The sequence below is a fragment of the Photinus pyralis genome, unplaced genomic scaffold (genome assembly GCF_008802855.1).
Source record: "Photinus pyralis isolate 1611_PpyrPB1 unplaced genomic scaffold, Ppyr1.3 Ppyr1.4_LG2, whole genome shotgun sequence".
Taxonomy (NCBI): Eukaryota; Metazoa; Arthropoda; class Insecta; order Coleoptera; family Lampyridae; genus Photinus; species Photinus pyralis.
Genome location: NW_022170403.1, coordinates 13,068,899 through 13,087,516, shown reverse-complemented (window position 1 = coordinate 13,087,516; position 18,618 = coordinate 13,068,899). Strand labels below are relative to the sequence as shown.

The 18,618-nt window shown below is 38.0% G+C and overlaps 1 protein-coding gene across 2 annotated transcripts in view; it reads right to left on the bottom strand.

Annotated features, from left to right (window-relative positions):
• Window positions 1-18,618, bottom strand: part of LOC116162963 (calcium-activated potassium channel slowpoke) — a 116,826-nt gene that overhangs the window by 56,245 nt on the left and 41,963 nt on the right. The gene's annotated exons all lie outside the window — the stretch shown is intronic.

Genomic DNA, 18,618 nt, shown 5'->3' with positions numbered 1-18,618 from the left:
ACGCTTCCCCAGCCGAGTTTGTTTATGGTTAGAGCCTTCGACCTCGATGGGAAACGTAACGATTTAGAAACTTAAATTGCGAACGAACGAAATGCTATATAGCGATTATATTTCGAATATAACATGAAATAGAAAAAAAATAGACACAAACAATACACGACCCGCTTGATATTTACACTTTTGACGTTTGTTTTGTTTCCATGGATGACATTAAATTTAAGGAAATTTGTGATTGGAGTACAAGAAGGCGTAAGAGAAATTAATCCCTGGTCATTAATCCCTAAGGGAATAATGGATGGCATTATACCGAACAAACTATAAGTCTAATACTCACATTATATACCTATTAGTCGTAGATAAAAATTTAACAAGTTAAAAAGTAATCGTAAACGATTTACATAAAGCGCATTTCCACTTGCATTCATTTCCCATTTGTAAGATGCAGCTTCTGTTAAAATCGTAAAAAAACCGGCCACAAATATGAAAGATAGCGTTGCACATGTGCAATCCATTTTTGACGTGCTACTTCAATTTCTGTTTATAAGAAGAATTTCATTTTAATGCTTTTCTAAATAAGAAAGTTACTACTGCGCATGCGCAAAATAAAATTTTGAAACTGGCGTTACATTTTCCTTTACTCCAAGCGCCTATGTACCTATCAAATTTCATTGAAATACTTTTATAAATAAAAAAGTTTGCAATTCGGTTAAACGGCAAAAGTGTAAAATTATGGAACATGTAAAAAACGGTTTTTTGGTTTTTTTACAATAACTTTTTTAGCAATAAACGCAGAAAAAATTCCTTCCTTGGTGCAAGCCTCGACACCATAACGAACCAAATAGCGAAAAAAGTAGAACAATAGCTCTTAAGATAAAGAACTAGTAGCGTCTCAACGAACGAGCGGAAGGACGGACGGACGGACGGACAAAGTGGCTACAATAGCGCATTTTTTTAAATTTTTGTGGAAATGCGCTAAAAATTGAAAAAAATGCACCAACAAGTTGCTTGTCATTTGATTTAATTTTATCAATCAATCAATCAATTCAATTTCATGCCATTCGCTTTCGAGATATCGTGCTAGCGAACGACGGACGGACGGACACCGCAAAATCATAAATAATCATAATAATTTTTGTGGTGTTTGCAAAGCCAAAACAGTTAACAAACGGGTGCAATGTGTAAATTGCTCGATATACTACCATAAAAGTTGTGTATCAAAGTTAAAGAATGTGAATTACACTGATAATGACGAATTTAGTTGTTGTAATAGTATGGATAACGCAGAAGACCTTGATGTTAGCGAACCACAAGTAAGTGATAATTCATTGTTAACACAAATTCAATACTTAAAGGAAATTATAAAAGCTAAAGACCGTATTATCATTGAACTGAATGATAAAAATACCATTTTGAAAGACTTTCTGAAGCATCTACAATCAAATTCAAGTGCTACTGTTAACCAAGATAAGTCGACCCAAAATCGCTTTAACTACTCGAATGCCTTAACTAACAGTAATAAATCACGTCTTAAAACTACGGGTAGTTCTCTGGAAGACGAACTTTCAAGAACTAACATCCCAAAAGTTAACAAAAAACCTGACAATGCTCATTCTGTGCAACTTTTACCTACCTGCCCAGTGGCATCCACTTCCGACAAGCAATCAAAAATTCAATTGCGTGAACATAAAACTGACAACCCTACGGACGGCTATACCCTTGTTCAAAGCAAGAAACCCTCAAGAAACTCCAAATCAGTAGCAGTAGTTGGCACCAGCAGCACCTCCAAAGTGAAAGCAGTTCCAAAAAAACTTTCAATTTTTGTATCTCGCTTATTCCCGTCTACCACTGAAGAAGATATCATTAACTTCTTGCAAGATAAATTTCCTGAAGTGAGCTGTGAACAATTGACGTCAAAATATCCCGAAAGCTACTCTTCTTTTAGAGTTTTAGTCAGTGAACACAACTACGATGCAGCTACGAATCCTAGCATCTGGCCGATGGGAGCATTAGTCAAACAGTTTTTTCGAGGCAAAATTTTCGCCAAAAATTCCCAAGAAGTTGAGGAACGGACTGAAAATACTCAACCTAAATGTGCGTAGCTTAAAACGCAAAATAGACATGTTAGAGGTGTTCTTAATTTCTGTAAAAAACCCTGAGGTAGTTTGTTTAACCGAGACGTGGCTCAGTGCGGAAGAAATTGAATGTTTAAAAATCTTAAACTATAACACCATTAATTCCTTTTGTCGAAGCGACCGTCGCGGCGGCGGGACCGTAGTGTTAGTGCGTAATGACTATAAGTGTACCGTTACACCGATAAATGTTCCTATTATCAACGAAATGTCGTTTGAGGTGACCGGTGTAAAACTGGTAAATGATAATCTATCATTACTTTTATTTAGCTTATATCGACCACCTTGTAATGACGTCAGGTTGTTTATAAATCAGCTCGAAAAACTTTCACATTATTTTGTAAATAAAAATGCGCTAACCTTTATTTGTGGGGATTTTAACATCAATTTATTAGAAAAGAACGCTCAAGCCGACGACTTCATAAACACCTTCTCTTCATTTGGACTGCATCCATGCTTTCGAGAATGCTCACGTTTGCAGGGCCCCTCTAGGACATTGATTGATAATATCATTACAAATCATGATATGACTCAAATTGCTTCTCAAACTGTTGGCTGTTACCTATCTGATCACTTTGCGCAAATTATAGATGTCACTTTACCAAATCATATAAACCTATATCCAAGTACCATGACGTACACAAAAAGAAACTTTAGGAAAGACACTAATATAGCGCATTTTAAAGAGTTGTTTGCAAGCGAAAAATGGGACTCTGTATTCGCCCAGCATACCTTGGATGACAAATTTTCCAATTTTCTAGAGAAATTCCAATATTATTTGGACAAGGCATTTCCGATTGAAAGCGTGTACAAGAAGGCAACGACAGCATGTAAAACTAAACCTTGGATCACTAGGGACATCATAAATAGAGGCTCCCTTCTGCGTGAAATCTCTCTTATATGCAAACGTAGCGGTGACGCAAACTTAAAAATAAAATACAACTTACTCTACAAACACCACAAGGAACAAATTGAATCTGCAAAGAAAGAATATCACGACTCTATCTACGAGAACGCTCCAGTGAAGTCCAAATGCGCGTGGAAAATAATCTCGCAGGAAACCAAATGCCCTTCTAAGCATAGTGAATATCCGAAAGAATTCCGAGATGCCACAAACAACACTTTAGTTGGATATGCGGCCATCGCGGAGAATTTCAATACCCTTTTTATTTCCTCAGTAGAAGAGCTGTCTAGAACCACAAACCCTACAACTTCCAACATCGCTATCGGCACCAACTGTAAATACACCTTATTCTTAAAACCCATCGATGAATTAGAAACTGAGAATATTATTAGGTCAATCACCAATAAGTATTCTGCAGGAAGTGATGGAATTCCTTGTGCTATTTTGAAGCACATCACTAGCGATATTACACCCGTGCTGTGTCACCTAATAAATACATCTTTTGCAGATGGAACATTTCCAAAAGTACTAAAAACTGCAATTGTGATTCCGGTACACAAAAAAGGCGCCTCAAACGAATTTGGAAATTACCGACCCATATCTTTGCTATCTGCTTTCTCAAAAATTCTTGAGAAAGCGTTTTATGCACGATTAATGAACTTCTTACTACGCCACAAGATCCTGTATCCGCATCAATTTGGTTTCCGAAGAGGATTATCCACCCAAGATGCAGTCCTTTCATCTGTACGCTGTATCTTCCGAAATCTCGAATTAGGGAAAAAAGTCACTGGACTTTTTTTTGATTATTCTAAAGCATTTGATGTAGTAGATCAAAAACTCCTTTTACATAAACTACAACACTACGGAGTCCGGGGTATTGCTTACCAATGGATAGTTTCTTATTTAACCGGACGATCACAAATTGTCTCTATAGCGGCGGAAGGTAGTAAGTACAACTCGTCACGGAAAGAAGTGTGTATTGGTGTTCCTCAAGGAAGTACTCTAGGGCCTTTACTTTTTGTCATTTTTTTAAATAATTTAATAGACTCTTTCAACAATAACATTGAACTTCTGACTCTATTTGCGGACGACACTTCAGCGTTAATTACAGCTGATACGGTACAAGCGTCAACTGAAGGTGCAAACAGGTGCGCGTTAAAAATGGCGGATTATTGTCACCGAAATGGACTTATATTAAACAGTGAAAAAACTAACCTAGTGACTTTTTCCACCCAAGTGCCTAATTACAGTCTTTTAGTCAGACTTGACAATAAATGTATTCGCCAACATCAAACCATGAAGTTTTTGGGTATATTTATTGATTGCAATCTCACGTGGCACTCGCATATTGACTACTTGTGCAATATTTTGTCAAAAAAATGTTATGTGCTATGGCGCCTCCGTCATTCTGTTACTCTTAAAATATTGCTTAATTATTATTATGCCCACGTACACTCTATAGTGTCTTATGGGGTGGTACTTTGGGGTAATAGCTCGAAACTTAACAGCATCCTCATTATACAAAAGAGAATGCTACGGATAATTTGTTACAAACCTTACGGCTACCCATGCAGACAATTGTTCAAGGACTTGCACGTACTTACAGTGCCCTCGGTATATATTTTGCAGTGCGCGATCTATGTCCGTAAACATAAAATTTACCTCTCCACCGATAGGCAGGACAAATACGATCTACGGCGGGACGACCATCTACCGATACCGGCCCATAAATACACCTTGTCGGCAAAAAATTGTTATATCATGCCTATAAAAGTGTACAATAAATTGCCTAGAAACATTAAAAACATTTTATCAGCTTCACATTTTAAAAACTCGGTGACAAAGATGCTAATTGAAAAAAGTTATTATTCCCTTAAGGAATATTTTGATGACAGATTATAAACTAATTCGAATTTGTATGCTCTATTTCTTTTGTTATTTGTGTTTACTGACTGTATTTTTATTGTAATGACTTATCCCACAACGATCAAGTTCAAGGGACGAATAAAATTATTATTATTATTATTATAAACTCGCTGGGAGCTTGTGAATAAACCTGACTAGCACCGTGTATGAAAAGTATCGACATCAACATCCTAGCAACTATAACAACTACAATCGTACCTTCCCTACATATATCGAATAAAACGATGAGAATGCATTTAAAGTTTTTAATAAAAGAGTTAGGTCTTTACTAATTATATGGTTTTATTCATTTCTGTTAGGGTCTAAAAATTAAAAGGTGATTAGGTATTTAGTTCTACCATAGAGGAAAATAATACTCTATGGTTCTACCTACGAGCACAACCGTAGTATACTCGGTAGTATATTTACTCGAACCATTGAAAACTGCTTAATGCTTATTCAAGGCTCGAACTTTCTACATCTTCCCCAATGATGTGTCCCACATACGGACGGACCGAGGGACGGACGAACTGACTTTCCGATGAACGAACAATTTATGAACACTGCAGTAAAAGTCTACACATTTTTTTTTTGCATCGTATAGATGTCATTACTTATTCAGTTTTGTTTTGTGTTAATATAAGGTTAATATTTATTAGGGTTGAAATAACAATTTATTAATGGAGTTTTCATAGGAAATAAATGTTCAAATATGACTGTCATCATAAAGCTGTAACGTCTATCTCATGGAAATAAATCGTTCGTTATTGACAAAGCTCCGGAAAATATCCGACTCTTGAGATTCCGTGACGATATTGATTGCTCAAATACCAGCTTAAACGTTGGTAAAGGCTCCAGGAATGTCTTTTCCAATATAATCTAAAGACAATAGACATACCACCCTCTTTTATTAATACCTTCCCTTTAGCTATTTTTTGTGTAATTGGTCGATTTGTAATTATTAGAGTTATTAGTCCAGTCGGTAAAGAAAGAAAGGCAACAAATCATTCAACGTCACGAAATAATTCCCGAAAATATGGATTAAGATAGAGAGCAAATCATTTTCATTAAAATTGACAAGTTTTCCTGTCTTTCGCGGATACACGAAAGGAATAAGGATGATTTTTTTATTACTTCCTTTCTAAGTTTGAGCATTGAATAAAAATGTGATATGGATACAAATATGATTTCACTCGAGTTAATCATAAACAAACAACAAACAAATAAGTTGATGGCAAATGCCAATTTCGGAATTGGTACCTATAGATAGGCTATAAGCACTATCAGTAATGCTAATGTTAATCATAATTTTATCAGCCGATTGTAAAAAGTAAATATTAGACGACGTGTTTTGTAGGAAGTGAGGCGACAAAACCGACCTCCAGGCTGAAGGCATTTGGGCATCAAATTAGCTTTAAGTTAACCCCGACACAATTCCACATTATTAAAGCAGCGGTCGCCAACGTTTTAATTCTCACGAACCACCAAACAAAAAATATTTTATCTAGCGGATATGTATAGGTATTTCATTTAATATTCCATCAAAGAACAGCAAAATTATTTGGTATAGGTAATATATAATATAAAGGTTACCTTAAAAAACAAAATAGTTATTTACGACACTGATGGCCTGTTTACGGTACCTACTTAATATGTATTTAAGAACAAACTTGGCAAACGACTTTCAAAAAAATTATAGTATTTTGTGATTGGAATTGCATAAGAACAATCGTCCATATGTTAGTCTCGCTTAAAAAAGTGACTGAATGTTGATGCTCGTTATATTAATTATTAGAAAGCTTACAATTTTTACGTCTATAGGGTCAAGAGAGTGTTCCTAAGTGAGTCGAGAAGGACATACCCAAAAACCTATGAGTAGCACCAAGTTCCAGCCTTGTATCTGTTGTGCGATTTTACAGGGGCAAACTTATAACAAAGAGTACCCACTCTTTGCTTATAATATTGAGTACGTGTAGCGTGGCATGGCGTGGAGTGTTGCTAGTGGATTTCGAGGTTTAGTAGGTACTCTGAAATAGATATTCAGACAAGTAGGTATATACGAGTATATTTGAGTCAAGTCATTCTTACATTTAGGCGTTGTTTTAAAATTGGGAATTTTATTTCAATTTACAAACTTGTAATTTAATTAATAAGAAATGCTATAAAATAATGTAATTTGTAATCTTATCCGACCCTTTAATAACGTAATTCATCATGCCCTGCCTTGTTTGTTAATTCGATACCAATATCATATTAAATTTGCTTTTCACATTTAGCGTGACAGCACAGTGATTCATCGCTTCTACTCATGTATAATTAATTAAAGGAGCTAAATGAAACTTTGAAATGACATTTTTTTAAATTTTTTACTGATAATCATAGATCACTAAATAGTTGCACATGTATTTCATTAAATTACGTTTTTTGTTCTGGGGATTACATTTCAGTCAACTGCAATCGAAGTGATTATTATCGAACGAAGTGCTTCAAGGGAGCATCGAGATAAGACCGGTTCTAAAGATTACACAAGTAGGTATTTATGTAGCTACCAAAACAACAGAAATTGAAAAGAAATTAATACGAGGAATAAACAAAAAAATTTTCAAAACCCATTCGTTGGTTGTGTTTGTTACCTAACACATCTGTAAATGATGACAAACGGGCAAATATAGACCAAAGCAGCTATCAATTAGCGAAAACCCGAAGTCTATAAGGGGCCCAGGGGCCGAGATTTCGATGGAACAGACAGACGTAAAATGGAACGCATAAGCATTCAACTTCCTTGCGTTACGCTAAAAGAGATACAAGTGCGGTTACCTCGGGTTCTATAATGCGATCAAAAATGAGTCCCTGTCGAGTCACCTTTGGAATAAAAATTTACATGGGAGATCGTACTTCCAAAGCCGACCCGACAGCAACTCATTTTTTATCGCTCGTTAGTTCTAGCTACTACCACAGACTAAATAGTAAATACTATAATCTGCCTCTGCTATACTTACGAGATATCGACGAGGACACCAGTAACTACGCGTAAGACCGCTTCTGGCAGTCGGTTACTTTGAGGACAGGAAAGTTTGGAGTTGAAATATAGCCGAAAGCAGTGAATTAAATTACGGTTGTCCTTGGCTTATACGAAGCTGTCTAATGAATCAGTATCAGAATAATAACAACGTTCCATAGATAGCTAATTTAAAAACTACGAATAAAATAGTACTTTGTGTAACAAGGCGGGAAAGTGGTTGTTTTCCGGGGCGAAGGAAGGCCTCGCCTGGCCACTTCCTGAGGCCCGGAAAACAACATTCGTGCCGTGGTGCACACAATATTTTTTACCCTATACACTTATATTTAAAATTAATCCCTCAACAACGTCCAACCGCAAGCGCTTGCATTTGAATTTGCTTTAACGCGTCAACGCGCAAGCGTTTGTTTTGTTTATTTCCACGTTTCCTGCTGACTACGCGAAAAAAAATTTACGAAACGGTGCAATCTTAAGTGGACCCACGAGTATATTTTTTACTCGTAGATTTACCCCTTTCCCTTATAATACAGTTCAACGCAAATTCAAATTCTAGCGCGCTTGCGGTTGCACAGTGCGGAGCTCACCGAAGGGAGTCACGGTGCAACAGAGATGCAAGTGTAGAGTTGACATTCCCGGCATTTCACTGGCGCCTGATTATTTCCTTAGAAGGTAACGGGATTTAAGGGGTTGTAATTAATACCAGGCGCATTTGAAATTATTACTGGTCTTGTGTATTAACAAATGTGTTTTAAAATTGAATGTGTGTTTTCAGGGACAAAATCACACCGGTTACATTTTAAATCCTTGGCAGGATCCATGTTTTGTCAAATGTTAGATGCTTTTAAGACTGGATTTATGCTTGGCGACGAAAGCGCAATGGGCAAACTTTAAATCCTTGATAATCTTGTATGTTAAAAAATGTGTTTTATAAATAGATTTATTCATTCATGGCAGTCACACTGGACACCTCGCTGGACACATTTTAAATACGTGGTAGTCTCTTCTCTTATGTTAAAATGCTACTTATTGCGGATAAGCGGTGTTCTACGTACAGTGCAAAGTACATCTCGGTGTTAAATGTGTTGGCCCAGATGCTCGTTATTGAAAGCAAATGGGAGATTATGACGTAAGTTTGAATTGGTCACGTGATATTGGGAACGTATTCAAATTCACGAAACATGGATAATTAGGTAGGCGGTAATTAAATGAATTCTTGTATTCAGTAAAATAAAGTGAACATAGAGTAAATTTAATTATTTAATCAGTGTTAACGATTTTATGTTTCTTATTTAATTAAAGAGAAATAACTTCCTTCAAGTTTTATTACAACCGCGCCATCTATCTTACATAAGGCCTTTGAATTCAAAGATAAGGCGTATTTTTTTTCTCGCCTAGCCGACAAAATTGAATTTTCTCGCTCCATGCGTGCAAATCTTCTTTCGCGTCCTCACACAGGCGAGAAAATGTAAGTTTCTCCTTACTTACTTATATATATCATATATACTTACTTGTATAGGATAAAAAAAATATTACTCGTAGTTTCAAAAGAATTAATTGGCCAGAAGTTTTTGTTTTTCGTGATATCGCGCCAAAAACAGTGTCTTGATTGATTGCAATATTTAGTTCGGCTTTGGATCAGGGCAGTAGGCTGTCTTGACAAAGTTAATTAATAAATGAAGATTTTCCGCTGCATTAAAGTTTTCTACGACCTTTCAATGTTAAGGTTTCATTCCCATCACTGACGGACGTACCCAAGGACGTGTACCTATATAAAACGCTAATAGTGCATTTCTACTTTTAGAAAAGATAAGGGTGCAAGAACTGAACTCTAAAAAGTGCAATTTTTCCTCAGTAAGTTTTAAAATACACACTTCGCTCATCCAACTCCTCGGTGATAACGCATATTAACCCTTCAGTACACGTCTATAGTGTCGAAAAGACCGCACTTTTCGAATTTTCTAGTTATTATTGTGGTACCTCGACCAATGGGATCGTGGATCTTGCCTTCTGGGGTGTATTGGTAAGCTATAAACCACTCTGCACGATTTATGCACCAGTGGTTCGCTACTTACCCACGAGTTTTGGTCAACAGCGGTCAATTCCACCCTAGCGCGTGTAGTCCTGTAATGTAACTCCTGTTCCTACGTCGAATGCGCGGAAAAGTAGTGGAAAAGACCGCACTGCCTTTAGATTATGCTTTTCACCTTGGGATTTCTACAAATACTCTTTATGTACGTCTCCACTCTCCTGGTTAGGAGTGAAATATGAAAAAAATGTGTACCAATTGTTGCGATGTGCCATAATAGCTTTTTTAGGCTATCATCACAAAAGCGTTGATTTTATGGTCGCTTTTGCGGCCATAAAGTTTCACTTTATTGTACGCTTCTGTCAAACTTTACTTTATTGTACACATCTGTCAAACTGTACTTATTTGAAACTGATGTGTGAGAAACAGTAATCTGTTTGATACAAAGCGTCTATCTGGTGTAGCCCCATCAAGGATTGGGCCATCCACGTGCGTTTTTTGCATTTTCGGACTTGTAGGAATGTTTCACACCATTTTGCATAATCACAATGTTCACATTTAAAATTATAGTTTGACGTTTCAATCTTTGCTGCTTGCAGACCGTTTTGAAGTGTAGAACCAAAACATGAGGAAGATGTTGTTGCTTACATTATTATACGAAGAATCACCAGCAATTAACCGAAAACACAAGTAGCTACCTATACCTACCATCAAAGTAGGTAATCAGGTTTCTAATAATTGTACAGCATGTTAACTATAAGGTCTTGGAAGCCACAGTTACGAAGGACCTATTGCATTTGACATTATTAAAATCTTGTGCAGCGGTGGAAGTTGCGATTGTACTTTTACTCTCAAACGCCTCCAAAATTTCATTTTGGGTATCTGAACTGTCGCTATCACCCATTTTGATACGCACAAAACACACGCAAAGATGCTAATTATAATTTATTACATATGACAGGAAATGCTTTGTTTTTAATTGTCTAAGATAACTATGATTTTCAGAAAAAATATGTTTATGAGCAAATTTTTGAATTCTTTTTTGATGATCGCTTAAAAAATGTTGTGTGCACCTTGGCCAAAAGTGATTTGTTAGGCCTCATCTGAATTGCGGCCTCGGCTGCCGCCTCGGCCACAAACAACAGCTTCGGCCAAAAAAGATCACTTTTACGGCCTTGGTACACAAATAACTATTATTCTATTTTAGATTATAATCCTTTTTATAAGCACCCAAATGAGGGTATTAATTGGACTTTATGGCACAGAACTGTCAAAAATTGCCTAGCAACGATACTGCCACTCGCAAAACTTGCTGTATTCTTTTTCATATAGATCTTTGGATTTATGACGAACCACTTTATTTTGTGCGATTTCGAATTCACGTAATATTTCGTCAGAATAAACGTTTTCCATTTCAGCTACACTCATTTCCATCAGCGAATTTTTTGATAAAAAGTAAACAGTCTCAGGATCCATAGCAACACAAAAAACGCCAACTATCTACACCACTCATATTTGGTTAGCGACCAATTCCTGCAAGAACTAATTCCTTTTAACTTTTTAGAAATTGTGCTAAAATAGAATAAAACGTTGTATGTACCACGGGCATAATCGATTATGGCCCTCGAGAAATTAAAAGCCCTCCTCCGTCGGGCTTTAAACATTCTCTCGTGCCATAATCGTTTGATTATGCCCTTAATACATAAATAACTATTAGGTATATCACTATAATCGTTTGCCAAGCAGAAAGTATAAAGGTGATTCAAATCTTTGGTCTTTCCACTACATGACAAAACAGTTGTATTTGTCATTACGTTGGCTATAATGAAAATTTTAAAGAAATTTGGATGATATCTGCTTAATGTGTCAATAACTGTACCGCTTACCCTATGTGTATAAGGGTGTTAATCATGATATTTGGGTGTTATTTCAATATTAGCGGTAAAATCAGATTAATTACCGCAAAAAAGGTGGATGTGCATTGTGCACCCATTGCGCGTGTGCTCACGTAAATCCTCGCGTAAATCCTTAGAGCGCGTGTACAGAAGGGTTAGTACCCGAGCAACCAGCCATGGTAAAGAGAAGGTACCTAATTAGCACATTTATTACACTAATATACAGGGTGGTGACTTGCGCAACGCATCATAGGAATTTCAATGTAAAATTCATAACATGCGATTATTGGCTCCCCAAATTATTTTAGAGCAAAAATGTATTAAGGTTTTTTGTAGAAACAAATTTTTTACGTCAATAAACCGTATTAGTTTTAAATTTTTTGCATAATAAAGACGGAAAATTGGAAAAATAAAACCCCCATCTTATCAATAATCTGTGATGCCATGGAATTTTCTAAAACAAAAAGATATCCAATTATCAATTAGCAGCCGTTCGAAATGGATTTTATGATCGACTTGGTTACTGTCTTGCATTTAATGGGGACTTATTCGAACATTTATTGTAAATTGTTGTATTAGGAAACCGTTTTTAGTAATTTGGTTTTTCTTTATGTTGAATTCGCTGTTCTAAATATAATACTTTTTGATAGAATTTGATTTGTTTTATAGCAGACATTCCATGGCATGACGGATATTGGCGTAGCTTTTCTATTATAAAATTCCATGGCATCACAGATTATTGAAAAGATGGGGGTTTTATTTTTCCAATTTTCCGTCTTTATTATGCAAAAAATTGAAAACTAATACGGTTGATTGGCGTAAAAAAGTGTTTTCTACAAAAATCTTTAATACATTTTTGCTCTAAAATAATTTGGGGAGCCAATAATCGCATGTTATGAATTTTACATTGAAATCCCTATGATGCGTTCGCAAGTCACCACCCTGTATATCTATGAATATATGTAGGTATGCGTTTGTAAATCAATACTGTCCTACGTCTTAAGAATCCTAAGCAGTAGCTTACCTTTGTAGAGTTTCAACTTTCAATTAATTCTATAAATCAAGTTAGTAAGCACAAGGGTGTCACATGTGTACGACTAAATTTGTCTAGGTAAGTATGTGCTTCATTGAAATTATTCATAATCCAATCCAACAAGGTTAATGGTATCATATGGGTAGCACTCCCTAGGTACAGACGTTTTCAGGTCGCATTGACAGCCGTAATAACGTTAATAGGTAGTTGGCCCACATTGGATGAGATGAAAAGAATGATCGTTTTCATACATTATATGGCAGACGAGGAGACAGAACTGCGGCCGGTATTACAAAGCATAGTCAACTATGTTGTCAGCTAACAATGCTGTTAAGGCATGTGATTGGATGTTTTTTCAAAGTGATTCTTTGCAAAAAAAACATCCAATCACATGCCTTAACAACATTTTTAGCTAACAACATCAGTAATTAATAATTACTTAATGCTTTATAATACCGGCCGCTGATTACGAAAATCTCCGCGTCTGAGAAGGCTCATTTCAATTTTACTATTTTTTGTAAAACTAATATAAAATAAGCCGATACAACAAAATATAGAAGGATCCTCAGTGTTTTTGTATTGGAATGAAATCCAAAATATCCCGGTTATACCCGTCGAATCCGCCTCAAGCTTGCGGAAATTGTTGAACAGTGAACACTGTTCGTGAGAACTGTGAAGCTCTCAAATTCTTGAACCTCGCCGACACTTGGGACTTTGTCCTATTTAATGTCATTATTCACAAACTCGACTCTGCCAGGCGCAAAGAGATCGAAATTCGTTTAGATAAAAGGAAAATTCCTACATTTTCAGACATAGAGCCTTTGTTGAGTGAACATTGTTTGTCGTTAGAAGCCTACAGGCACCACTTTTGTTGAATGTGACTGAATCTAATAGCAAAAATCCTCGTAGTTTCGAATCGGTTGGCAAACCGCAAAAATTGTCATTGTCGTCGGCTGGTACATTTACTTCTAGCAAGACCTCTCTGGTCGCAACTTCGTCGTCGCAGTTTCGTTCAAAACCTCCTCTCAAATGCCTCTTATGCTCTCGAAACCATAGCTTAATTAGTTGCCCTGCTTTCAACGAAAAGCAACCCCAAGATCGATACGAAATCGCCAAACGTAATCGCATCTGTCTAAATTGTCTGGGTAGTGGAAATGTCGTCGCTTCTTGTCCCTCCTCGCGGAATTGCCGCACTTGTGACGCTCTTCATCACACACTTTTGCATTTTTCGAATAGACCTTCTAGTCTTGTCGTTTCGCCATCTACAAGTGGATCAAATGGATCGAACCAATTGGCCTCTTGCACACTAATCGTTGCTCAGTCACTTTCATGGCTTCCAATTCAGATCGTCCTCCCGTTTGACTGGGTACCATAGTTCTCGAGATTAAAGATCGTTTCGGTAGTTACCATATAGTTCGGGCTTTGCTGGATCCTGGTCCAAGCGTCCTATCTTTGTTCGAGCTTAGCAAACAAACTTCGTTTGCCTAAGCTAACCAATTCAGTGCCCATCTGTGGTTTAGGGCAAGTCGCAACCAAATCATCGTCTATAGTTACTGGAGAAATTCGTCCGAGTGATCGTACTGATCCCACATTTAAAGTAGATTTTTTCGTTTTGGATAGAATTTGTGGCAACTTGCCAAATGATAATGTCAGTTCTGATAGCCCCATGCCTGAGAGAATTAGATTGGCGGATTATGAATGGCACAGGTCTCGTTCAGTTCAGAGGTTACTGGGCGCGGACATCTACCCTCAAATCGCTAGCCCTGGTCTAGATAGGAGATGTAGAAATTTGGAGTACCCTTTCTTGTTGGGTACAATATTTGGTCATGTAGTGTTAGGTCCGGTCAATGGCGCCAGGCCTCAACAAACCGTTACTTCGTTGTTTTCGTCGCTTAGTTCACCTTCTTCCGTTCACTCGCCTTTGTCGTCCCTAGATAAAGTCGTCGAGCAATTTTGGAACGTCGAGGAAGTTCCGCCTGCACCAACTGCAATCGCCCCTGAGGAGGATCGCGCGGAATCCATTTTTAGAAATTCGTTGTATAGGGAACCATCTGGTTGTTTTGGTGTTGCCCTCCCATTCAAGGTTTCGGAACCTACTTTCGAAAATTCTCTTGAAGTTGCAAATCGTCGTTTTCGTTCGTTGGAAAATCGTTTCGTTGGCCAACCTCTGATGAAGTTGGACTCTTGTCATCTGACTCCATTAGTTTCTCAATCCGTTGAACAATTAGTAAACCGCTTCGCCCTGGGTTGCTTTGAGCTTCGCAAATGGGCACCCAATCGTGTAGAAGTTTTAGGTTCGATTCCTTTAGATCATCGTCAGCCTCAAGCTCTTTCGTTTGATAGTGAATCTTCCGACACTGTCAAAATCCTTGGTCTTCAGTGGCGTTCAGCTTCTGATCCTTTCGCTTTTGATGTCAATCCTTGTGACGTTTCGTGCAGAGTTGGACTGGGTCAAGCATAGAGTGACCCAGAGACCCGGTGACCCAGTTAGTTTACTGACCCAGTGACCCGGTGACCCAGTGACCCAGTGACCCAGTTGACCCGGTGACCCAGTGACCCGGTGACCCAGTTGACCCGGTGACCCAGCTTAACCCGGTGACCCAGTGACCCAGCTTGACCCGGTGACCCAGCTTGACCCGGTGACCCAGTTTGACCCGGTGACCCAGCTTGACCCATCTTGACCCAGCTTTACTCAGTGACCCGGTGACCCAGTAATTAAATTATTGTTAGGTATCATCCAAAATAATTTCAAGTACCTAACTTTTAACTTAAAAAAAATTCCTCAATAATATTCGGCAACAAGCACGTAGCCCAATTTCATTCAAGAGAACTAATACCTAAAAAAATCAAATGCATTTGTTTATAGTTTGTAGTCAAGTAGTCAATGAAAGTATTTAAAGAAAAGATTTATTTGGATTAAGCTAACTAGTAGAAAAAAATTAAAAGTGAATGAACACTGTAAGCAAACTGGTAAGCCCTGAAGCAAAGAAATAACATTATTCTAATACAATTCGGGACATGGAAAGTTTTTTACGGCAGTATTAAAGCAAACATCACAGAAATGGCAGTTGTCAAGCAATCGAGTATTATTTTCAACAAACCAGCATTTCATTTATTTCATAATCTGTACACTTGAACCGAGGGCACTGACTTAACTGCGTTATTCGATCAAACTAGGTGACTGGGTCGAATTGGGTCCCCGGGTGAAATTGGGTCGCTGGGTCAAACTGGGTCACTGGGTCAAACTGGGTCACTGGGTCAAGCTAGGTCAAGTTGGGTCCCTGGGTCAAACTAGGTCACTGAGTCAAACTGGGTCACTGGGTCTAACTGAAAAGAGTATGACGTGACCCAGCGACCCACTTTAATTTAGTGATCCAGGTGACCCAGTTGACCCAGTGACCCAGTCCAACTCTGGTTTCGTGCTCAAAACGCACACTTCTTTCGGAATTAGCTCGTATTTATGACCCGCTTGGATTCCTTGCACCAATTAGTTTCGTCGCAAAGTGTCTTATCCAACAGGTTTGGTTGTTAGGTCTTGGTTGGGATGCAGAACCTCCCAGTTGTATCGTTTCGCAATGGAATCAATTCAAAGTTGAATTACCTCAACTCTCTTCGCTTCGTATCCCTCGTGAGTTGACCCCTGGGGGTGATTTTGGTTCTGATTCGTACTTTTGCACATTGCATGGATTTTGTGACGCATCTGACGTGGCTACGCCGCCGTAGTCTACCTTAGTTTTTCGTTTTCCGATCGTAAATCTTAGTGTGCGTTTACAATGAACGTATACGTAAATATTTCATAAACCGTAACTCGTACATACGTTCATTGTAAACACCTTCTTATGTTTCTATACAGTTCAACTTTGCGAAATTTTTACGTTTTATGTATTTCTTACGTATACGTTCATTGTAAACGCACACTTATACTTGTTTCGTTATTGCAAAATCTAAAGTAGCTCAACTCAAGCAGTTATCCATTCCTCGTTTGGAAGTCTGCGCTGCAGCACTCCTGGCTATATTAGTCAAATTCGTTTTGGACACTTTTCTTGATATTGTTGTTATTGACAAAAATTTTCGCTTGGACTGATTCTACAATTGTCCTCAATTGGATTCGTTCGTTACCTAGGCAGTGGAAAGTTTTCGTCAGCAATAGAATAGCTTACATTCATGAACGCATTCCTCCCGGATGTTGGCGTCATGTACCCTCTCAGAAAAATCCTGCTGACTCAGCGTCTCGTGGCTTATTGCCAAGTCAGCTACTTTCGCATCCTTTGTGGTGGTCAGGCCCTGATTTTTTGACTTTATCACCTAATTCCTGGCCTCCGGAGTCAATAAACATTTCGCACAATTTGGAGTTGAAAGATTCGTTTAGTTCTCGTCCCATATTTTCTTGCCTCACTCAATGTATCGGAGGCCAAGATCATTTCGTACACTCGCTGTTAAAAAATTGTTCGTCGCTACCTAAAATTCAAGCCATTATTGCTTTCATTTTACGGTTTGTCCATAATGTCAGACACCCTGCTGATCTTCGCCCAGGTCCATTGTCATTATCGGAACGTTATAGTGCCTTGTTGCTTATAGTAAGAATTCTGCAGGAAGAGGTGTTTGGAGACATTTTCGTCAAGCTACGATCTGAAAAGAATTTGCTTCGCTCGGTAGCAAAATTATCCCCTATGGTGGGCGGTGACAACCTGATTCGTGTTGGTGGTCACTTAGAAAACTCGTCTTTGCCATATGAATCCAAACATACTGTCCTTTTACCAAAGTCGCATCGCTTGACTCCACTTATAGTTCGTAATACTCATCAAGAAAACTATCACACTGGTATCAACGCCACGATGTATTTGGTTCTTCAAAATTTTTGGATCGTTTCTGCTCGTCGTTCTATTCGTCGTTATCTGGCCGATTGCAATCGTTGCTTTCGCGTCAACCCCACTACTTATTGTCCTCCCTCGGCACATTTACCTTCCCTTCGGATAAGCCAAGTTAAGGCCTTCAGTGTTGTAGGTTGTGATTTTGCTGGGCCATTTACTATCACCGCAGCTAGATTTTGTGGAGCAAAAACCCTAAAGTCGTATGTGTGTATTTTCGTGTGTTTCGCGAACAAAGCTGTGCATCTAGAAGTCGTTTCGTCGTTATCTACTGATGGCTTCATTGGGTCAGTTAGACGCTTTATAGCTCGTCGTGGACGTTGTGTCCAAATTTTTAGCGACTGTGGTACCAATTTCGTAGGCGCGAATAGAGAATTTAATCGGTTGATGAAAAAATGTGTTGAATCCCAAGCTATCGCGTGGTCCTTTAACCCTCCCTCTGCTCCGCACTTTGGTGGGCTTTGGGAAAGCGGCGTCAAATCGGTAAAAAGACATTTAGTTAGAGTCTGTTGTAGGTAACCAAATCTTCACTTTGGAGGAGTTTAATACTGTAGTTATAGAGATAGAAGCAATTCTTAATTCGAGACCTTTATAGCCCAAGAACCCACGACGGCCAGACTTTCGTCATTTTATAAAAGCTAGAAGTTTTTCTGTGGGTGCCTCTAACACAAGTAAGAACGATCAGCGAGTATAGAATTTGAGTTGTGGTTACTTACGCAGGTAACAGGTAGTAAATGTGTATAAAATGGTACATCAAATTTGTTAAAGTATAAAGGTCAAATTTTCTATATTTTCTTCGTATAAAACATTAGAAATTACGTCATCCATTACCGGACACT